Here is a 19,281-nt window from a genome sequence, read left to right as displayed (position 1 = left end):
TTTAATTATCTGCCTCAAAATGATAAATATGTCTCACAATTTCTATTTTGTAATTTTTGTGCATACATGGAAAATACAAATACAAATACAAATACAAATACAACGCCACAACAGGCAAAATGCCCAACGAGGCGGCTGATAAAAAGATGCCCATAAAAATATGGTTGTCATATGTTTCAAAAATACAGCAACCCAATTAAAAATGCAATTAACACAAATTACAAACAATATATACACATGATAAAATATTATACAATGCCCATAAAGAATACTTGTGGTTGTCTTATTCTAAGAATGGATAGCTTCTCGATTTACCCCAACATGTTTATCGTATTTCTTTTTAAACGTGTCAATTGTGTTACAATTTACTACCTCCGGGGGTAAGCTATTCCATTTATTAACAACCCTATTGGAGAAAAATTCCCTGCGACACCATAACCTTGCATTGTCCCTCACCAATCGATACTGGTGTCCCCTTGTAAAAGCAGTCGATTGGCGGTGTACTAAAAGTTCATGGTCCATCCTATCCATCCCATTGAAAATTTTGAACACTTCGATCATATCTCCTCGACACCTGCGTTCATCCAATGTAAACATATTCAAAAAATGAAGTCTTTCTTCATAACTCAAGCCCTGTGTGCCAATAAGGACACGCGTAGCTCTTCTCTGCACCCCTTCAACCAAGTCTATGTCCCTCTGTAGGTATGGTCTCCAAAACCTTACAGCATACTCCAGTCCAGGACGAACTAAGCCTCGAAAAAGCGGAAGAATGACTTTAGGAGAACGCGAAGAGACCTTTTTGAAAATGTGGCCAAGCATTCTATTCGATTTTTTGACAACCGCTGAACAGTGTTCAGAAAACTTAAGTCGCTCGTCAATGAGAATTCCCAAATCGGTGACTCTAGTTGCATCCGGGATAGTGACACCATTCAACTCGTAAGAGAACCGTGGGTTGTTCGAACCAAAATGAGCGACCATGCACTTATCTACGCTAAACGTCATGCTCCATTCATTTGCCCATGCTGCAATCTTGTTTAAGTTGGTCTGGAGCAACTCCCTATCGCTTTCATTCCCGATTACCCTCATTAGCTTCACATCATCTGCGAATTTGCTAGTAATTCCATCGATACCCTGATCGAGTTTATCGATAAAAAGTGAAAAAAGTATGGGGCCAAGGACACTTCCCTGAGGAACTCCACTTGTGACGTCTGTCCAACCAGAGAATTCCCCGTTCACCATAACTCGTTGCGACCTGTCTCTTAACCACGATTCTATCCAATTCAGCAAGTTGCCCCCTATTCCAATCTCGTGTAAACGCTTCAAGAGTTTGCCATGTTGGACCCGATCGAATGCCTTCTGGAAATCAAGGTAAACAACGTCGACATTTTTGCTCTTACCCAAAGCCTTAGTCACGTAATCATAGAAGCAAAGGAGGTTAGTTACACATGACTTCCCCTTCCTGAACCCATGCTGATTATCCGACAATACATTATTCTCGTCTATCCACTTCACAAACTGCCTTTTGATGATAATTTCCGAAATTTTCGAGAGGGAGCTCGTCAAACTCACTGGACGATAATTAGACACCACTTCTCTACTACCCTTCTTAAATATCGGAACAACGTTAGCCAGTTTCCAATCTCTCGGGACGATACCCTCAGCAACACTACTCCTGTATATCTGTGCGACTGGCCCCAACAATTCATTAGCACCTTCCCTGAGAACCCTGGGATAGATATCATCTGGTCCTGGTGCTTTGCTTGCACATACATTTCTTAGAAGATTTAGGACCTCCACGTCTTCCACTTGAATATCGTTGAGCGTTTTATTACCCCATGCAACACCCGTATATCGAATATCATTATCTCCATTAAAAACCGACGCGAAAAAGTCATTGAAAGCACTACACATGCCTACATTGCTCTCTACTTTTGAGCCTCCTATCGAGAGGGGGCCAACTGTCCCCTTACATCCATTATTGACGTATCGAAAAAATGATTTTGGGTCAGAGCCAATGTTATCTGCCAACCTAGATTCAACTTGCTTTTTACTATCCCTTATCGCTTTCTTCAACAGTCTTCTTTTATCAGTAAACAATGATAGGTCACCTCGTCCACTTTTATACTCTCTGAATGCTCTTTTCTTTTCAAGATAAAGGTTCCGCACGCTATCCGTGAACCATAGAGGGTGTGATGTACAAACACGCTTTTTTCGAACAAAGGGTATGACGTCGTGCAAAACAGAGGACAGCTTCGTACTAAATTCTTCCCATTGACTTACCACCCCTACTGATTCCAACCGGTCTTTGAAAACTTCCGCTAACCTTCTTCGCAAAACATCAAAGTTAGTTCTCCGAAAACAAGGAACCAATCTTTTGTTATCAACCTTACCCGAGGAAAAGTTACAGAGAAATCTGACGATACGATGATCACTGGAAGAAAACTCTTCCCCCACCGAAACATGTTCAACTAGATCCTCAGAACTAGTAAGAACTAAATCCAAAATAGCAGTACCCCTAGTGGCTTCTGATACATGCTGATACAAAAAATTTTCGAGCACCAACTTAAGAAAGTCTCTTTCATACTGATTTCCAGATGAAAGGTTCTCCCAATCAATACCCGGGTAATTGAAATCCCCTAGTATGAGAACCCTCTTTCGCTTACACATGTAGGAAATTTCATCATGCATTTTGGCGATATAGTTTTGATCCCTATTCGGTGGATTGTAACAAACCCCAACAATAAGCTTATGACGTCTTTTGTTCTCAAGTTCAACCCATATGGTTTCAATATCACTTCTCTGCACGTTACACTCTCTAGCCTTCAAACATGATTTCACGTATATCAACACTCCACCCCCTTTCCTATCAGATCTATTTCTCAAAAAAGTATCGTATCCGGAGATGTGTAAGAAAGATTCATCCCCATCGCTTGCCCAAGATTCTGTAATGGCTATAAGATCCAAGTCCTCCACAACTATCATAGTTTCTAAAAAATCTTTCTTGTTACCCAAGCTCCTGGCATTTATTAACACACATTTTAATTTGCCCGGTGGTTTGTTGTCAATCGAGAAGCCATCCAAGTCAGAGGTGGGTAATTCCCCGTCAGTACTGTTGTGATTATCATTAACTAACCCGCATTCCCGACTACGTGGTCTGGGAGTAAAAAACCTGACCTAAGACTATCGTAAACCTCCCAGACCCCTCTCTTATTTAGATGGATCCCATCCGAACGAAGCCACCTATCGGTAAATGCGGGAAGCTCCAAGAACGTGACCCCAAGTGAGGAGCAAATGTCCTTCAGGCCTATATTGAATTGGTGGATCCTACTCCTATATCCCCTACTACCCCTTGGCAGCACTGGAATCACTGCCACATCTGAACCCCCCTCCCTAGCGGATAATAGTAAATCCCGGTATTCTGACAGAGACTCACTAATATTCGCTCCTACCTGATTTGTTCCCACCCACAGAATCACCCGCAAGGGCAACTTTCGGCGATGAAAAACGTCTCGAACGTTGCCAATCTTCCCCCCAGGAAGACAACAGCGCTCGAAACCCCGAAAATCCCTACACACTCGGTTCCCAAGTTCCCTAACCATAGAATCGCCGATGATTAAACCCCTATCACTATCCCCCTCTACCTCATCCACGACCACCCATTCGCCCTCTAAAATGTCGTTGTTCGTGGAGATTGCTTCTTCATCAACAGGTGGCTCGACGACCAGAGGGTCCGTTATAACCGGACCCTCTAGCACCCTAACTTTTTCCCGTAAAGCTTCGACCTCGTGTTCCAGCCTTTTTCTATCCAAGCACCCTTTACAATTGAAACTATCAGCTACTATACCCCTAGACCAGGGAAACCTCCCGTCGCAAGCTCTACACAACACTAGTCGAGGTCGAGGCATACTAACACTATTGCTAAAGCTAGATAATAATAATAATACTTAACAATACGAAAATGAGAAACGTTAACTGGAAATTAAAATAATGTAAAATACATTACTATGCAAAATATACGTAAGAGATTATACGAAAAAATTACGTAAAGTAGAATGCTCAGCACTAAATCACGAAGAATAAAATAAATATGTATATAAAGAATACAACACTCTCTAAAAAAAGTATTAAGCTACGAAGTACAATTTATACTTATTAGAATTAGCTAACTATCTCAAAACACTAACACTACAACAATAGGCCCAAATGGAAGGAAAACAACGTTATTGAGAGTACCCGGGAAAAGTATACACTGTTTGCTAACACTAACGTCCAAAACCTACGAACTTATATCAAAGAAGCGAGCGAACCTGGCGAAAAAACAACGAAAATGAAATGCGAACGAGAAAAATAAATATAAGTCGATCGAAAATACACAACGAAAATTTAAAAAAAAATGAGAGCAATATAAAAAAAAAAAAAAACCACTTATCTCACAATCCAACGTGCGCTAAAAAAAAAAAGAAAATCACCGCAGAATATGACCCAACAATAAACAACACGCTAAGTAAAACTCACGAGAACGAAGAAAAACACAAAGAAAGACACAAAATGGCGCACTGGCGTGTCGGTGAGCGGAGCGCGATAATAGCACGTCCGTTCCCAACGACGGCGAAGACGATTGATAAATTTGATTGAAAATACAAGTAAAAAAAAGATTACTTGTAATTTAATGTCATAATAACAAACAATAACCGGTGCTATAGTGGTGGGTTGGTAAGATGCGGAGTTAGAGATGGGAAAGTTCAGGGTACACGGGTTCAAACTTACCCACCTCCAAATCATTACAAATATTTTTACCCCTTCCGAGAGGGCGCCATCTATCGTCCAAAATTTGAATTATTTGAATATATCACATTCACGATATAGATCTATTTATCTCCGACTATGCCTTTTTTAGCCAGAACGATATCGTGGCCCGATATAGATCTATATTGGAAACTGCAATTTTACAATATAGATCTATATCTTTGTGCTACTTGGGTATGCACGTAGGCCAATGGTCTGCATTCCGTTGACCCCACGCCACCGTGCGGCCCGAAGAAGATGGGCTGCTGAACATCGAGATTGGGAGCAACATGATTGGAGCCAAGTGCTGTTTACAGACGAGTCCCGATTCAGTCTGGAGTGTGACACCCGACGTGTTCTGGTATGGAGGGACAGGGGCACTCGAAATAACCCCGCATTCGTTCGTGAAAGGTCACAATACAGACGAGCTGGTTGGATGGTATGGGGTGGAATCAGCATAGGCGGACCTGCATATCGTTCGGAATGGCACTTTGACGGCCCGAAGGTATGCAGACGAGATACTGCGACCTCATGTCATCCCTTACGATGGAGCCATTGGAGATTCCTTTGTTTTCCAGGATGATAATGCCCGACCGCATAGTGCTCGTCTGGTGGAGAACATGCTTGAAGCTGAAACAATACAGCGTATGTAATGGCCAGCGTGCTCTCCTGACCTGGATCCAATCGAGCATGTCCTCGCACGGTTTTCTTCACTCTTTTGCTTGCTCCCCTAATTGTTTTGAACAGTGTAGTAATAAAAATTTTCTCTTTTTTTCCCCCCCTCCTTCAGCGCCCTCTGGCGAGAGAGAAGTGAGTTGGGAGAGCAGCTTTGGCTCCGTGCCAAGCGCTTTTCCCTTCTTCTCACTCCGTGACCTTGAAGGGGCTGTTCGTGACGTCAGAGGAGGAGAGCGAGAGAGCTGTTTCTCTTTTTTCTGCTGCTTGGTGTTTCTTCCTCGTTTCCAGCGGACAGACGAGCCGTTAAAACCCAAAACGGCTCAGTGATATGATTGGCTGATGAGGGAGTGACGTCAGTATAAACGTACTAACGTGGTTTCTAATGGAACAACGTTAGGAAAAATTATACTTTTCCATCTTAGAAACAAGTCGCCAAGATGACCTTATGTTGCTATCTTTCAAAACAGAACTGTATCTGGAAATCACAGCCTGAGGGCCTCGAGAGCAGCATGACTGAGATCCGGTTTAAATTAGTAAGCATGGTAATTGGGGGCAACAATTTCTGTCCAGGTGGGGGTCCCTCATTTTTTCCTAATTTTTGGTCGGTTTGGGAAGACTGCCCCCCCCCCCGGCACTGCGTACGCCTCTGGGGCCCGTGATGCCCTTAGAACGCCCTTGCCCAGCAATTTTAATGATGGTCGTATCACGATTTCCTTGATTTAAGGAAGTTTCTGTGCATATATCTGCATTAATGTCACCCCCCTCCCCTCCCGATAAAACATTAAATAAATAATATTAACAAACGAATCAACTCACCCAGGATCGATGAGAATACATGCTCCTCCTATTCAATTTCATGTCAATAGCTTTCAATCAGATGATTGCGAAGAATGTTGAGCCGAGTGTTTTCACGTTCTGAACGCATCAACAGTAGTCGAAAGTTGAATATATTGTTTGTTGGCCGTTTATTTTCGTCATGGAATGACAATTACGAATTAAAAACCCGAGAAAAAACAAGCGCAAAACGTGAGAGAAAATGGCGGTGCGAAAAAGGAAAGCATAAACGAAATGAAATTTCGACGCCAACCATGTACTGCCACTTTCTTCACCAAATCCCTCGCAGCCGGTAACCCATTCATTTTTGTTACATCATCGGCAGCCAATCATATCACGGAGCCGTTTTGGGTTTTAACGGCTCATAGAGGACAGTTCGTGTTGTTTGTTTACAAGAAGGGAGTGGGAACGCCCCCTTTTAGGAAGTGTGTTTTTCTATAGTTCGTTTCAGGGGGTGAACTATCTCTGCGGTCCTTAGCCGAAAAAAAGTAGTTAAGTCCCGATTTGTCCTTAGATGGCCAGTAGTTCGACTTTTCGGTACTATCTCTAAGCTAAGGACTTTTTTTAGTAGTTACTTAGGACCGCTGCTAAGGACTGCCTAGCACCAGTAATAAAGCAGCAAGAAGTAGTTCACGGCGGCCATCTTGGGAAAGAGGAAATTTCGTCTCTGGCCGCGAGCTCTCGCTGTGATATTTAGCGATGAAATATGCTGTTTTTTTTTCGAATTAAACAATTTTTTGCGATAATAATGACAGACATAACTTAGATTATATCTTCGATGTCATCAAAGTTGAAGTGATTCATCGTTATATCCTGCAAAACCCAGATGCTAACATCGGCGATCGAAGACACGACGAAGTGCTAGCATGTTCATTACTGAGGTAAGAATTATTTTATTGCTATCGAACTATATAAGAAGAGTGTTTAGAAATATTCTTAATATTTTTTTGCTCGGTAAATGCGTTATTTAAAAATATAAATGGACAATGTCACGCAATCAATAGGGCAGTGGATCCCACTTGGTAATGCTGAAAAATATCAAATAGCCCATGTATACTTTGGATTGTATTGAAAATATTTACATGGCAAATGAAACATAAATCTGCAATTACGATAATATCAGATTGAAATTTTACATTCTATGTTTTTTGCCGTATTTTTTTTTTTCAATGAAAAATTATGTCTAAATAAATTGAGCATGTGTGTAAATAAATAATTTGAATATTGTTGGCACAATAAAAATTGTGCTTGGATGACTATGCTATGAATAATCGCCTATAAATAAGGAAATTGAAAGTTTGTGTTTTAGATCAACCTCCCTTCAATGCACAAAGTAACTAATAAGCTACAATTCATTGATAATAAATTACAGCACCTAAATGACAAAAAATTTAATTATTTTTTTGTGAAGAGTAATGGTGAAATTGAAATAAAGCATGGTAAAAATTGGCAGTAATGTTAAATATTAATTTTTGTAAAACTCGTGCACTAAAGGATTAAAATATAGATTTGATATTTTGAACTGTTCAAATGAACAATATTGTAATACATAGTGGAAGTTAAATTTTGAGAAAAAAATCATGTGCCACTTCTTGAAAAATTGCACTCTGTAACTCGCTCTGAGATGAGGAATATTTAATAAGGAATCATTATATTGTTTTGTTGATATGAGAAATGAAATTCGTACAATGGGACTGAAAAACAAAGTTGGAATTTCAGGCACAGTTTTTATTGAGGTATATACATTATAACTAGAGGAAGCAGATTAGTGTTCGAAACGTATTACTACTTCAGTATTTGGGTTATGGCCTTGCTGTGTGTGTTCAAATTTAATTTTTTGCCAAAAATTGTTTTTGATTTTGTGTGTATGGGTAAACACAGAAAACAAATTTCCATGTCGAATATTTAAGAACTTTAAAATATAACATTTTGAGATGTTATGGAAGTGAAACTTTTAACAAGCATTTATTTTTTAACAATGTTGTTAGTAAACAGCTGAGAGATTATATATATATTAGTGTATATACATTTGTGAGACTTTTCTAACTCCGAAAAATTTTGTTTCCTAGGAACTTGGCTGTAGGTAGCTACGAAGTTATGTGAAGGTTTTCAAGGTTATCAAACAGTTTTACCAGAGCAAACTAAGGTAATTTTAATTCTTTGTATTTGACTTTTCCATTCCAAACAACAGTAATTTTAATTCTTTGTATTTGACTTTTCCATTCCAAACAACAGTTTCCATTATTATTTTCATGTAAAATGAAATATTTCCATGCATGATTTAATGACATAAATTTTAACAATCATCATTTTCACTGATTTCATTTGTATCAACAACCCTAGTGGAACAAATACAGTCGAACCCGATTTAACACCACCCACAGAATTTTGACGTTGTATCAGATCATAATCATAATAGCATTTCGGAGAGGCTGTATTACATAAATTCACATGTTTATTAAGAAATGTTGTATTTCAGTGTCTTATTTATATTGCACCATGAATAAAATAACCTATTTATACACATTCGATTTTAAGTTGAGAAAATTCATAAAAATTGTAAACTGTACAATCACTTGAATATTTCTCAATATAAAACTCAACAGAAACATACTTCCCTCTGAAATTATTGTAATTTCAGCAACACATTTTATATGTGCAAAAACAAAATAAGCAAGGGGGAAAGGTGGCATTGTTTTTAGTCCATACCATATTGGTTTCTCTCGAGAAATATCTTGCTATGAGTAATTATCTTTATAATAATTTTTTCAGATACTATTGAAAGAACAACTGTTTTTGACATAATTGAATTGAGGAAATTAAGATAGACGATTTCTTAATGGCTACCTATACCACTCAAAATTTGACCAGTGCAAGTAAAAACATGTACTGTTGAAAAACTTGTCTTGGCTATATAAATGAGAGGGAGGACATTAAAAATAAACTTTTAGAAGCTTTACTAACTGAAAAGCAATATTAATTCTTTGAAAAACGTGTTATATTTACTGATCAGCAAATTTTGTGAATGGAAATATTAAAACAATATACTTGACGACAAATAATATCATACTTTTTAACTAGTGAGACCATACAACACTGCAAAATTTCTATGTTAATTTAAATAGGGGTTCCCCGATCCACAAGAGCTTGCTAAGGATGTGTTTTAGAGCAAAGCTGAAAGAGTAGAGTGAAAATATATAGTAAGCTGCGTGCCAATAGGTTTTTGCACTTCATCTGTCTGACCAAAATTTTAGGGTAGAAACATGGCTCGAAAAATTGAAAAAGGCGCGGGCCAAATTTTTTGGCAGCCAAGCATATTTTTAGAAGAAATAATCCGAAGTAAAAAAAAAATTATATTCAACTTTTTCAGCACTTAGTGATGATCTTCACATGTTGGAAGATTCAGACATAAACTCCAAATATTTTATGATCTGCATAGAAAATTTCAGGTGTCAGTATGAATTTTTTTTTTTTGCAATGTTGGCTCTTAAGATTTGCCAAGCCCTAGGTAAATATATGTACATCTAGACATGAACATGTGCATCTATGTGGAACGCCAGGCCTCCCTTGCAAAACACAGTTTATACATTTTGGATCCTACTGTGATAAAATGGTGGCGAGTCGACTCAATGTCGACTAAGTGCTATTGTGCACGAATTATCTCTACTTATACAACTAAAGACTGTGTTATAATTTGAAATAAAATATACAGTACATTTAAATATTGATAAGCAGAATAAAAGTGGTTTTTTTTTCTTCCTCTTTTTAATTTCAGGTAAATCAACATTTGAAGATGCAGATGAAAATTTATGAATCTTAAAAAATTATATTCTTGAAAGATGCGATTTCAAAGAAAAGTACAACCAATAAATTGTGATTATGATAACTCTCTATGAACATATGTTTGAAATAAAATGTTTTTGTATGACAAATCATATGTGCAAGTTGTTATTTAATTCATGTTTCTATTAATCAATTTCAATCAATCATTCATCTTCTAATCAACTCAAATGAAATACATTGTCAAAATGAAAGTTATCAGGTGAAATTATTTGTTGGAAGCTAAATATGAAACAGATAAATTGATGAAAGATCTTTAATATAGACATATATATATTTTAAATATTGAAGTATTCACTTCCATTAACAGGTAAGTGCTCATTCATAGAAAATCGTGTTCTGATATTTTTTACTACCAAGGAGAAACCTATAGTTTAAAATATAGAACTACAATACGCAGCAAGGCAGTTAATTCTTTTAATTATAAATTATCAATAATTTAATATTTTAGTTGCTCCGAAAATAATTTGCAATTCATTGTTTCAATGAATTTAAAAGGAATAAAAATGGATAATAAAAAATCATTTTTAACAAATTGGTCTTAAAAAAAAGTGGCCCTCAATATTAAAAATAGTATTCAGCTGGGGCCTCAAGTAGGGCCCCCGAGGCGAATAGGGGGCCCAAAAATCTACAATTATTTTGCATAATAACCCTTTCAAGAAAAGCTCCCCCCCCCCCCCAAAAAAAAAAAAAAAGGGAAACTCTGCCCCGGAATGACACACTACGACCATAGGCTCAACTAGTGCCGGTAACCTTAATTTAAAATTTTGCATTTTGTTGTAAGAATTTTCTTTTTTTCAAATTTTGATTTCATCAGTATGCGACCCGCTTATATGCAGCTGGGGTCCCAGATACTCGCTTTTTCAAGTATCCAAAAGTGGGATCCATGAGCTCGGACAAGAAAAATACTGAATCTTATTCTAAAAAAAGTCGCAAGATGAAAAATGCAACGTCTCATATACGTTTACAAAATAATTAAACTAGCTGACGATGTTAGAGTAAAAAAAAAATTGCAAAGCACGGGTGACAAAAATGTGTGGCGAGTCCCTCGGGAAAAAAAGTTTGTTTACAATCAGTTGTAAACATGAAATCGCTGCCACCACCCACTGCGGAAAAACGATTGTTAAATAATTAGTAGTAGTTGTAGGCTTCAAACGGCATCCCGATTGGTTAGCGATCTGTTACTCTCGAAACCAAAAATTTTCTCTCCCTCTAACTACTGTTTCACGTCACGTGACCTTAAGGACTGGTAGTTCATAGTACCTCTTAACTACTAGTAGTTGACGCGGTGTGGTTAACTTTGCAGTGGAAGGGAAGCTACGAGGGAACCGCATCACACGTTGCTATGACAACGAAAGCTTTTCAACCAATGTATCGATGCGCGGTCGCGGTAAGGTATAGCTTATTCTCACTGAGAAAAATCTTTTCACGTATAATGGTGACCATTTTTTTTTTCTAATTTAAAATTCTTAACCGAATAAAGATCGATTCAGAACAATATTTTTTCAGTATTTTCTTCAATCATTCAAAAAATTGAAATATTCTGTATAAATGATCATCGTAAGCATCCGATATATGGGAACTATATTTTGTGGCGAAGGAATACACTCTCTACCTTTCTCTGCACTGCAAAGTTAACCTGAAACGGACTATAGTTATCCTATGCAAAAATCTATATACAGGGTGCTTAAAAAATATGGTGGACACGGGGAAGCTAAAGCTCGTGCCATTGGAGTTGCCCTATTTGCTTCGGCCTCCTATATTTCCACTGTTCATTAACGTCGTAGTCCACAATGATTCGGATATGTGGGTATGTCGATTCACTCATTCGATCGAATTGGCTTTGGTTTAGTCGTAGTATGTATGACCGGAGATGTGAGATTTGTAAGTCTGTTCTGATATTAATGTTACGGAGATACCAAGGTGCATGCATGAGTTGTCTTAATATTTTGTTTTGTCTTGTTTGTATCCCTTTAATATTTAGTTTGCGGGCGTGGGCCCCCACCGGGGAGGCATACAGCATTGTGGGACGAAGAATGGACTTGTAAAGTATGATTTTATTGTGTGTTGTTAGTTTCGCCTGGGGAAAGGTGATTCTATTAAGCATGTCCATGATTCCGACGGTCTTGTTCCGGGCCATTTGGACATGTTCTCTGAAGAGCAATTTTTTGTCAAGAATGCACCCAAGGTATTTAATGTGTGTGACTGGGTTCAGCCTGTGTCACCCAAATGCAAGTGCATATCTAGGAAGTTTGGTTCTGCGTGCAAACCACATGAATTTGCATTTATCATAGTTCATGCGAACGTCAGAGTTTATACACCATTGCTCTGTCATGGGCGGCATCTTGTAGGTTCCAAAGGGCATAAGCAGGATTTCTACTACTGCACAGAATTTCTGCATCATCAGCAAATAGGGCCAGTATACCGTTTCTGGGTGTGGGAAAATCATTGATGTAGAGCACAAAAAGTTGAGGGCCAAGAACGCTGCCCTGCGGGACGGAGGCTCGTACGGGTCTGGTGGTTGATAATTCTTGGTCTATTTTTACCTGGAATGTACGCCCCATCAGGTAATTGAAGAAGAAGAGTATGAAATGTGGTGAAAACCTAAGGGTGATGAGTTTCGACAGAAGAGTGGCTATTTCGCACTTGTCAAAGGCTTTAGATATATCGCAGAAAAGGCCTGCCACTGTGTCAGTGTAATTGAACGAGTTTGTAATGTATTCCGTGACCCTTAAGAGTTGGGTTACACATGAGTGTTCGGGTCGGAACCCATGTTGCTCCGGTCTGATAATGTCGTTGGTTTCGATATACTGTGAAAGCCTAACAGCTACAACTCTTTCATATAACTTGGAGAAGTTTTTTAGGAGCGAGATCGGGTGGTACGAGGTCGCTTCTTCGGGGTCCGTGCCGGGTTTGTGTATCGCCCTTATTATGGCATGTTTCCAAGGGGTTGGAAAAAAGTTTGTTATGAGTGATGCGTTGAAAATGTTCAAGAGTGATGTAAGGTGTGACGGGGCCATGAGCTTAAGGGCTTTGTTACTTATGTGATCCGCCCCCGGTGCTTTTTTTGCATCAAGTTTTTTAATTAGATTTTTTATTTCATCTTCGGTGGTGAGGTCCATATGGTCGGTGCCTTGTGCCCTATGTGAGAGAATGTACGAGGTTACCCTTTGGCAAGTAGCTATTGTTTCCTGTCGTGTTTGCACCCTGTTTGGGGTGAACTGCCGTTCATAGGCATCTGCGAATGTCTCTGCGATTTCCTGGGGGGCGAAGACAAGGTTGTTGCCTTTTTTGATTTTTGTAAGTCGAGAGCGGGGGGGGGGGGGCTGCAGATTCACCAAGCCTTCCACAAGTTGCCGTTTTCTGCGGTGGCATTTCCGACAAAATCTGTGAAGCGGTCATTAGTGAAATTTGTGACATCCCTTTTAATTTCACTTTGAAGTTTGTTTAGCAGTATTTTGTTGATGCGTCTACGAAATCTTTGCCAATTTTTTCTGATTCTGTTTTTAAATTTAATTTTTTGCAGGATGTCATTCGGCAGCCCGTATCTATGGTCCGAGAAGTGTATTTCTTCCGAAGCCTGGTCAATCGCTTCTTGAAAGCGTGTGGTGATTTGAGCGACCGCTTCGTCTATTTGTGTTGGTGTTTCCTCTTCTATGGTGATTATGTCATCATCTTCAGTGAGTTCTTGAAATTTTGACCAGTTCACCCTTTTTGATATTCTCTTAGTTCTGGGTATTTGGTGGTCAATCTCAAAGTAGACTGGGTTGTGTGGTGAATTTAGTATAATTTTAGTGTGGGTGTGAATGTCGTTCAAGAAGTTTTTTGATATCCCAAAGTCAATTATGTCTGGTTCATATCTTGGGCAGCTAGGGATGTGTGTTGAGTGCACTTGAAGGAATTTATTCATGCAATAACGCCTGAGGACTACTCCATGTTTATTTCGTTTCTTGCTGTGAAAAAGCGGGTCCTTGGAGTTCCAGTCGCCCCTAATAAAGACTGGTTTTGTCGTGTTAAATATTGCATTAAGGAGGTCTGTGTCAATTTTATTTCGGGGTGGCTTGTATATTGCACAGAAGATGAAGGATCTATTGTTTATGTGCACCTCGACTGCCACTGCCTCCATTTCTGTTGATGGGGGGAGAGTGATGTTCAGGAAGGGGAAGGAGTTTCGCACGAGAACTGCGACTCCGCCCCCTCGATTATGCAGTCAATCTTTGCGGGCTATTGAAAAGCCCTGAAGTTTCGGGTCATTGCTTGGAAGTAACCAGGTCTCAGACAGAAGGACAATGTCGATTTGAGTTCTATGAACTTCTTCTTGTAACTCTTTCAGGTTGTCCCTAAGTCCATTACAGTTCCAGGCCATTGCCCTTAAGGGCCTGGGGGGGGGGGGCATTAATTATTTGTGCTATTGTTGAGTAGTGTGTGAAGCAATGTAATAGGAATTTGAATTTTTTCTTTGTTGAGGCTCTGTAACTGTTGAAGAAGCTCGGTTGGGATGTTACCCGTTTTGGTTTCGGTTCCTAATGTGGGCACTTGGGCCGATTGCTGTTCAGCTCGACTGTTTTGTTGGGTGTTTGTTTCTTGTACGGGCCCAGTTGGTGTCTCCTGGGCCAAGTTTGTCTTTCGCGTGGGTTCCGATTGGTAAGGGCTCACAAAGGGTGACAGTTCCTCGTGTGCGTCCTCGAATATTTCCTCATCGGAGTCAATTTCGTCGGTTCCGATTACGTAATAATTGTATGCCGCTTTGGCAGCTTGTTTGCTTGTGTGCATTTTTCCAAGTTGTTCTTGAATTGCATGTAAATGTTGCATTTCCTTACCCTCGGCCATGGGTGGGGCGCCAGGATATATTTGTGAGTGGAGTTCTAGTTGCTTGACCTTAAGGTCTTCTATGCTTTCAGTAGGCTTTTTCAGCATTTGTGTTGTGTGCGGCTCATCCATTTGCCCATTTGGCCGGGATGTGCAAATTGTGATTGTTTGAGTGCCCAGTTCGAAATTTTCGTCTCCGTCAAGTTGGGGTTGGGTAGCTAACAGCGGGACATTCCCTGCCGGCAGTTGACATCCCGGAAGAGGGGGGGGGGAGGAAATCCTCCTCGCAGGGGGGGGGCGAAGATGCAGGGGGAGAAGGGGGTTATTATTCTGCCCTTTTCTTGCTTACGGGCATTGGGGTGCCTTGCCTTGCACAGCCTGGGAAAGTAGCTGTGTGAGGGCCGCCACAGAACGCACATCGTATTTTCCTCCTGTCGCCCTTATCCTTGCATTTTTTCGTTTCGTGCGGCCCTGAGCAAAATGCGCATACTGCCCGGCCCTTACAAAACAGAGCCGTGTGGTTGAAGGCCATACAGCGGCGGCATTGAATGGGATCAGCATTTCCTCGATATCTTTCAATATGTATTGGTCGGTTTGAATTACTGGGACGGGCCTTTCCCGAGTTTCCTCCTACTCGTCCCGCGTCCGCAGTAACGTAGGGGTGAACCTGACCAATGATGTTAATTTTAATACTAATTTGTACCTACGTAATCCTCATCACCCAATAGAAGGATATTTCTTTGAAGCCGGACTGCCAATGGGAAAAAGAGGGGTTGGTGCCCCTCAAAACTTTACTTTCTTGGAATTTTTGAAAAATTCAAGGCAGATTGACGAGTGGAAGTTAAGAATAAAGTAGGCAAATGAATTAGTTCCAGGAGTGGTTGTTTTGCAGATATCGAATGTAATTACCATCGGACGTTGGGGATATATATACGACACCATGAGGATGGAGAAAAGGGTAGGAAAGAAGTTCTTACCACATTTTAAATTGTAAAATTGGGATATGGGGAAACATAAAATTAGGAAACTATTTACGGCAATAAGGTAATTTAGCATCTAATGAGATTTTTCCCCTATTTAACGTCAATACATTCCAACATCGAATTTCGGATTTATTACACCTGAATTCTTAATTTATACAATATATTATTTCTTCCTATGCTAATTGAATTTTTGTATCATAATAATTTAAATAATTTTATACTTGTGTGTTTGAAATGGAAACTGTTTTCATGATTTTGTTTGATTAAATATTATTGAAATTTAACAGTAAAATGATTCTTTCTTTCGTGAGTCATCATTTCTTATTCCAAATGTGTATTGGACCACTGGGAACCTGAGTTAATTCTAGATAAATTGTATATACATATACAATTTTTTTGTAAAAAAAATTTCTCTTCCAGTGATTCTCGATAGAAAAAAATCAATTAAAAATCAAAATTTCTTTTGAAATCAAAAGGAAAAAGAACGAAAAGCACTCGAAATTCTGCAGGGGACGGTCACGATTTTTTGAGCTCCGATACCGTAGTAGTCTTCTCTCTTTTCAGGTACCGACATGGCAAGGTCCAAAAAGAAGCCGAGACAGGGCCCATCCGTGACAGCCCCGATGCCGGTGAAGAAGTATAGCTGCTACCTACACGATCATTCCATGGTTCATCGGGCCTCAAATGAACAGCATTCTTTGCCGACGTCGACGTCACAAATACAACTTGGTTTTAGACCTCCACCTTCAAGTTCAGGCGTTTTATCTTGTAGAAGAGCATAAAGAAGATCGACGCCTTTGGATCAAGGAGATCCGCTGCGAACAAGAACGACAATTCATAGAAATCGTCCACGATCATCTTGCTTCGACTCTCGACAACAAGCTAGTGGGCCAGCTAATGGACTTTGAAAACTCATCTTGCCAGCTCTACGATGACCCTAGCGAAGAACTAGACAAGGATCTGTTCCCCCTCCCCTTCTTTTACTTTCAGGACAGTCGCTCCAGAGGAAACTGATCCAGAAAAAACTTTGCCTATCCTCGAGACAGAGGTAATCGCAGATAACTCTCAGCCGATGGAAATCATCGATTCCATTTCAACAGAATTAGTCACTCTTTCTCCCTTAGGTGCAGAAATAATTCCAACTTCATCCGGGAACGAGAGCTCAACTGCCATTGGTCCAGAGCCGATTGCCAACCAATCAGAGGTCTCCAAAGGAAATCTCTCGATTTCTGTCATCAGCAACGGGAAATGGATGCTCACGTATATTCAGCTCACCCGTCTATGCCATAGCCCTTACTCAGCTAGGCTCAGTGGCAACCTCATTCAAATGTTACAATGTCATGAAGGATGTCCACTCTTTAGTTGAAACACATCATATCAGAAACCTCAGTTTATTTTTCAGCCTTTATCATTGTCATCAGTAATCGAAACCAAGAGAATGTTCGTTTCGGTGAATGGTAGCAGTTGACTGTGTGCACTTTAGATGTTTGTGCATATGTATGGTATGAAACAGTGATATATAAGGAATAATGCTGCAAGAATATAATCAGCAAAATCTTTCTTCAAATCAGGAAAAATTGAATGTTTATAGTGTGGTGATGAAACTCTCTATGCAGTTTCCGCTGAAGAATTCACAGTAATGTTACATTGAAATCGTTGCATGCAGCGAGAGTGCTTGGTGAGAAATACATTTAAATTTAGTAACAATATATATTCAAACAACCATCTCATAGTTAATTATTTTGATCTGTTTTATTCTTTTAGTTGTTAATAAATCTATTTACGTTAGTATTTTATTTATTTCATAGTATTATTATTATTTTTTATTTTCATTTGTTTTTGCTCCATTTTATTAATCATTTAATTTTTTAATTTTATTGTTATTCTTACTAGCACACTATGTTAATTTTATTGATAGTTTTTTCCTTCATTTATTATTTATTAAATTTTTACTTATTACATCCAGTAAAGAATACGACGAGGTCTTCGCAAAAGGAGTGCTACAGACCCTCGTAGAAGAGAGAATTCGACGAGAAGAAGCAGAAGAAAGAATTCAACGAGAAGAAGCAGAAGAACGAATTCAACGAGAAGAAGCAGAAAAAAGAATTCGACGAGAAGAAGCAGAAAAAAGAATTCGACGAGAAGAAACAGAGGAGAGGATTCGACGGGAAGATGCCGAAGAGAGGAACCGGCGAGCAGAAATGCAGTTCGAACTCGAGAGACTGAGGATAGAAGCGGAGAAGTGCCAAGCTTCCGTTCGACCGGCTGTGACAAATCGGGACTTTCAAGTGTCGGTTCCGCGTTTTGAATCATCAGATGACATTTCATTGTTCCTGGTCCTGTTCGAACGACACATGGGATCTGTGCCAGGGAGCCTGACGAGAAGTTCAAGGACTATCGGTATCTCAAGGAACTGCTGTTAAAGCGATTTAAGCTACACGCGGACAGATTTCGACAGCTTTTTGTAGAGCATCGGAAGAACTCGGAGAGTTCATGGCGTGATTTTTATTTTGAGTTGAAAACGTATCTTGAAGGATGGTTAACAGAAATTAAGGTTACAACATTCGAGGACTTGATTAATCTAGTCATAGCTGATCAGATGAAGAAGAGGTGCCCTCCACAAGTCAAAGAACATTTCATCGATGTATGGGCCATGTTGATCTCCCCATCGGAACTAGCGGAGAAACTCGACGCGTATGAAGATGCCAGGAGTACTTTCACAAAGAAATTCAATCAGCAGTACGATGTCGAGGGTCGTCGAAAGCAAACACCGAGGAAATCAAAACCAGTGATTCGTGCAGATGAACAGACATTTCCCATGATCAGCCTGGATGAACAGCGACCTGTAAGCTGCTATGGATGTGGATATCCGGGGGTAATTAGAGCGCAGTGTCCGACCTGTAATCCCGAAATGACAGCGACAACCGCTCAGTTTGGTCAGTTGGAACTGAATCTATGCTCTTCTGTAACAAAACCCGTAGCATTGTTAAAAATTCATGTAAATGGCAAAGTGGGAACTGCCTGTGCCATCAGCGGTGCTACGCACTGTATCGCAAGTGATACTCTGCATCGTATTTTGAAAGAGCAAAACGCCAAATTCCATCGGGAAACTATCGAGATGCGTCTTGCAAACAGACAGCAATCAACGGTGAATGTGTGGACTACAACGGTATTGGTCAACATCCAATGGAAGCGAGTAAGGACGAAATTTATAGTTCTTCCTGTAATCGTCGGTAACAGAACTCTTTTGGGAATCGACTTTCTAGAGAAAGCTGGTATCGTGTTGGATCTCAAGCGAAGGCAATGGTTCTTCGGGGAAAATACTCGGAAGCGATTCCACTTTATGAACGAGTCT

General features: G+C 39.7%; 1 protein-coding gene and 1 long non-coding RNA gene across 3 annotated transcripts in view; one reads left to right on the top strand and one right to left on the bottom strand.

Moving 5' to 3' along the window:
* Positions 1 to 19,281, bottom strand: part of Hpd (4-hydroxyphenylpyruvate dioxygenase) — a 489,423-nt gene that overhangs the window by 83,010 nt on the left and 387,132 nt on the right. The gene's annotated exons all lie outside the window — the stretch shown is intronic.
* On the top strand, positions 6,950 to 10,212 carry LOC149076664 (uncharacterized). The gene is made up of 3 exons (XR_016194087.1): positions 6,950 to 7,175; positions 8,364 to 8,440; positions 10,070 to 10,212. It is a non-coding gene; the product is annotated as an uncharacterized LOC149076664 (long non-coding RNA).

This window comes from Pholcus phalangioides, unplaced genomic scaffold (genome assembly GCF_987345545.1).
Source record: "Pholcus phalangioides strain wild (caught in Gottingen) unplaced genomic scaffold, Ppha-v1.0 ptg000015l_1, whole genome shotgun sequence".
Classification (NCBI taxonomy): domain Eukaryota; kingdom Metazoa; phylum Arthropoda; class Arachnida; order Araneae; family Pholcidae; genus Pholcus; species Pholcus phalangioides.
The sequence above is the reverse complement of the archived record's forward strand: the minus strand, read 5'-3'. Positions and strand labels throughout refer to the sequence as shown.